This window comes from Branchiostoma belcheri, unplaced genomic scaffold (genome assembly GCF_001625305.1).
Source record: "Branchiostoma belcheri isolate BF01 breed outbred unplaced genomic scaffold, Haploidv18h27 scaffold237, whole genome shotgun sequence".
NCBI lineage: Eukaryota > Metazoa > Chordata > Leptocardii > Amphioxiformes > Branchiostomatidae > Branchiostoma > Branchiostoma belcheri.
This window is the reverse complement of record NW_017803840.1, coordinates 190,089-195,520: the sequence shown is the minus strand read 5'-3', so window position 1 is coordinate 195,520 and position 5,432 is coordinate 190,089.

Sequence of the window (5,432 nt, the reverse complement as noted above, 5' to 3'; positions counted from 1 at the left end):
GAAAGGTTGCACGTGGGGAAAAAACAATGTACATTTTGCACCTTGGAGCGTCTCGTAGAGATTTCGGGATAACGAAGAAGTGACAATTAAAGACGAGATACTATTATGTAGAACGTAGTGTAACGTCAGACGTAATCTCTTATTTCATTTTACTTTCTTTTCTCATGTTTGTCGCCTTCCAAATATCCCTCGCACAATAAACTAACTGCGTATGTTAATGGAGATGCGTGCGCAATTGGAGGAATCACTCATGTACTGGTACAGACCAGACCCCATTTTCCTTCAGAGAAGTTTGCACAAATAATTACCAATATCCGTTATGGAAAAAGAGGGAAGTCAGATTTCAAGCCCACGGGTCTGGAATATGAGAGGGTCAAGAAGGAGGAACTACAACTATATTAAGATTTCAGGAAAGGGGCTAAACAGAATATAAAAACAATGGAAGACTTTGATGAAGGTGATCGAAAACAATGCCTTCATAAGGTACAAGAGTCATCTGGATGAAACTGTAAGTTACTTCTAGGAGTCAAACTAGAGACATTGCTAGAGATGACCAGTTCATCTCCTAGATTTGCCTGATATACATGTACATACATGTACCAACTTTTAGTGTAATAGATGAATACAATATTTAAGGAGTTACGAACGTTGATAATTTGAACCTTGACCTTTTAGCTATACAAACCAGTGATGTAAATCAGCAGCAAACATTCGGTGTTATATTTTTTGTAGTTTATTACTTTTGCACTTGCGTGTCAGTTAGAAATATTGAATAGGTACACTTACTCATTTGTTATCATTACATTTCAGACATACAAACTGCATTACACTGACATTCAGCATCCTAATCTTTGAATAGCAACAAACTGCTGAATGTAATATGTAACACCACTGCACCTGGCATGGTGCACGTGGCAGCCATGATTGGCATAATAGTGGACAGGTGTCACAAGTAAGGCCGTGTCTATACGGAACCACCCAAGGCGCGATTCGGGTAACTCACATTCCTCACATCTGGTCCACGTGCCACACACACCTGTGAAACCGTGTCCGAACACAATACGCTGGAGCTACATTTATTGCTGTTTGATGATAACACGCAAGGCGGCGTGTTATTAATGTCAGAGGTCAACGACCTGCTTGCTGATGCCCCCCTCCCAGCGTATCTCGGCCGAATGCCGACGTGGTCCCGCCAGAGGCGGTGAAGCTCGCCATAGAACGGACACATTATTTGACCATTACTGCTCTTTAAGTTGCTGCCACGTAAAAGTTGGTATTGCATATAAAAAAGAAATATCACTCCGTAATCCATGACCAGGCGAAGTCACATTGAAATCACATTGCGTTCAGACGCAAATCGCGATGCGGGGAAAGCGATTCGAAACCACCTCTAGAAGTGGCTTGGGATCGAGGCGCTTTCAATGTGATTTCGGAGCGTTCAGATGGAGCCACTTGAAACCGGCTTCGGGGTAAACCACATGTAAACCGCCTTGGGTGATTCCGTATAGATACGCCCTAAGCCTCCTGATGTACCAGGCCAGATTTCAGTGGCCTTAGGACATAGGGACAGTATCAATTTCGAGCCCTTAATTTTGTTTGTCCTTATGTAATCTATCAATTAACATAATTAGATGAGGGCAAGCTTTTTTATGAGTAACAACCAGTTGGAACTTTATTCGACAGGTTAACAATGTAGCCATCCATCAATCATACCCCATTAATGTTAATGCTCTGAGCTTGTAAACCATGAACTCAAAAAGATTATAGATACATGATGTACTAAGCCACTTTAAAATGCTACCCACCAAAGACTCAAAATGTATTTAAACAGAGCAGGTATATTTCTTTTATTATGATACTGTCTCTAAAATCTAGGTAATTAAAGTTGTAATAGATAAATACATTATTTTTATTTAATCTTCAATGACACATGGGTAGCTTCTTCAGCCAATAGCTGATTTCCAAGGAGGCCCAGGGGGGGGGGGTACAATAAAAAAAAGAATAATAGATTATACAAAGTACATAACAAAAGATGTAAATGAAATCAGTATAACTGAAAGTTATACATAAATAAATGAGTAATACGAAGTTCAACATGAACTGAGGGAATTTACAAGAAAACAACTTCAAATCATAAACATAATCATTGTTACATGTACATTGAAAAGTAGTGTACCATGCACTGTGACTGTACACCTTGAACTAGCATTACTGCTCATTTGAATATAACATGACTAATACGAATAGCAGGTTTATTTCAATAAAATGAAATAACAGAAAATATGCCATTACAGCCACAATCACTGAATTGGGACATATTGGACAATTAAAAGAAACATTATCTACAAATGGTTACCATAAATATATACAGAAGAGCGGGGAGATTAGCCATTCAGTAGTTCAACAAGGAATGGTATTGTGCTGTTTCTAAACCTAGATGCTCTGCATTGTCATTATGTTTCTATGTGAACTACTAATCATAATCATAATCACAATTGAGTACAGCTGATATTCCTTTATGCATTGAGGAAATATATGGCAAAAAACATTCCTCTGAGACAGTGGCTGGTTGTACAGCACCCTTAGGTATGCATTATGTGGTCCAGTAATAGGTTGTCCTGATGGGTTCTGCATTTCCCTTGAAGACAATGTCTATCCAGCCACATGTTGACTCTTGGCACCTGTATGTGAAATAAACAGAGGAAAAACTCAATGAAAAGTTATGTTCTGTTACCACATAACTATTAGAATTTTTCTAAACATTGTACTCAAGGTGCAGGTAGACATGAGAAATATCTGCACAGCCCATACTAGTATTTTACCTGCAGGATGTACTCAAAGCCCTTAGTACATGAATAACTTTCATATTAATATTTTGGGGCAAAAAAGTAGAAATGCACCATAATGCTGCTAATCTTCTTGGAAAAGACAAAGTATGCAATGTTCAAGGCACCAAGAGCTTTTCTGGGGTCAGCGGTGATTCATTTTGTACGGTTTCCTTTTAACTAAATTAATCTAGCAACTAACTTGCTATAGAGGGAATCTGTGCTGGTATATATATGAAAGCCAAATGGCATGGACTTTGGTGTGGATGAGCTAGCTGCTGTATAGATAGATAGGACTCACACCAGAATACACCACATCATGCATCCCAACAATGATGCTGACAGTAATCCAACGAAAACCAAAATGACTTAAAACTTGGTAATGTGTAGGATTTCTGCAATTTAGGTACAGGTGATTGCAGAGAAGTCCACTTCCTGATGGGGGTGGGTCCTGTGTGTCCAAGAAAACTTGCACTAGGCCACATCGTCTTAATTTTATGGATCACCCCTCTGATCACCCCCAAACTAGTGCGCACGGGCGAATAAGAAAAAAATTCCGGCTAAAAATAAAAATGGGATACAAAACTCAGGTATTGTGAATTTGCGTAAGTACATAGCGACATATACAATAAGCCGGTACATGCTAGCTTTTTATGGAATTTATGAATCGGCACTGTGTGTGTGTACTGAGTTCTTGCTGTCCTGGAGCTTCAGCAGCCTGGATTCCATCTTCCATAGTTACCACTGGCTCCGTATTGTCGCTAACTACCACAGACTAGCCTAGAGCCAGGCCAGAGCCTAAGAGTAAGAGTATGATATGTGATCTTTTTTTTTATAACTGGTGAAAATCAATGCGCGCGCAGATGTCATCTAGAAATAAGTCGGTGTGGCCTTACTAGAAATAGTGTAGTAATTACTAGTAGGAATATGGGAAGCATTATCCTGGAATATTCCACTTCTTGCTTGGGGGTAATTAATAAGAATGATTTTAACTTTGCAATGAAGAGGTCAACCATGCTCTAACCTAGTTTAATGGACAATTTTGTTCTGTACAATATAATCCTGGTCACTGAAATACTGTAGTCTAGTATTAGTTTTTCATGAAAAAAAAAAGCTGTAGTTAGTGCCAGCAGTGACCCCCAAGATCAAAAATTGTATTTTATTGACACCAAGCTAGGTGTTACTGGTTCACTGTGTACAGATGCTAGGTGTTAGTCGTTTACTGTGTACTGAAGCTAGGTATTACTGGTTCACTGTGCATAGGCTATGTGTTAGTTACTGGTTCAATGTGTACAAATATGTTACAGGTTCACTCTGCACAGGCTATGTGTTACTAGTTGACTGTGCGCTGAAGCTAGGTGTTACTGGTTCACTGAGTACTGAAGCTAGGTGGAACTGGTTTACTATGTATTGAAGCTAAGTGCTACTGGTTCACTATGCACAGGAGCTAGGTGTTACTGGTTCACTGTGCACTGAAGGTAGGTGTTTTTAACAGGTTCACTGTGTACTGAAGCTAAGTGCTACTGGTTCACTTTGCGCGGAAGCTAGGTGTTACTGGGTCACTGATGTGTTACTGGTTCACTGATGTGTTACTGGTTCACTGTGTTGAAGCTATGTGTTGCTGGTTCACTATGTATTGAAGCTATGTGTTACTGGTTCACTGATGATACTGGTTCACTGATGTGTAAGTACTGGTTCACTGATGTGTTACTGGTTTACTGTGTTGAAGCTATGTGTTACTGGTTCACTATGTATTGAAGCTAGGTGTTACTGGTTCACTGATGATACTGGTTCACTGATGTGTTACTGGTTCACTGTGTTCTGAATCTGAAGCCATGTGTTATCTGACATTGGGCTCTGACGCAGGACTTTACCCACCCCATCAAGCAGAGTTGGTCCGCTAGAGAGTATATTTTACCCGAGTGTGGCAAAGCCTCAGGTAGAGGCTAACCCGAGACCTAGTAGTAGTAGACGCTACAGGGTGTACCTTACTGTACCTATGCCAATATGGGTTTCTCCCCTTATTAGGCTATACCGTCTTAATTCTATGGATAACATCCGCGCACAAATTGATTTTTGCCAATCCTAAAAAATCACATCGATCCTCTGAGTCTCTGGCCTGGCTCTAGGCCTGGGTAGTCCATGCTAGTTAGCCGGTGAGACCTCTTTCTGGAGGATGGCACCCAGGCTACCGAAGCTCCACAACTCAATATCTCAGTACATACGTACAGTGCTGATTCATAAACTTTGCAAAAACTTGTGGTATACGTCGCTATGTAATAACACAAATTCACAAACCATTTAATTAAGTCATGTGGCCTTCCTCCTAATTTCCATGATGACTCCTCACAGTTTATATATGTTATAGACCCAAAATGTTGGGGTTTCCTTTGTCAATATACTGTGAGAACCATGCTTATACAATATGTGTATGTGTGGTACCTCATCATCAGTATACCAAGCTTGGTGCACCTGATACCATGACCAAGGAAATACGGCAAATGCACTTGTATTGCTCAGATTACATGAGACCATTGATCTGAGATACACAGTAAGGTATGGATTGATATCAGGATAGCAGAACTAACAACTTTTGAACTACTTTAG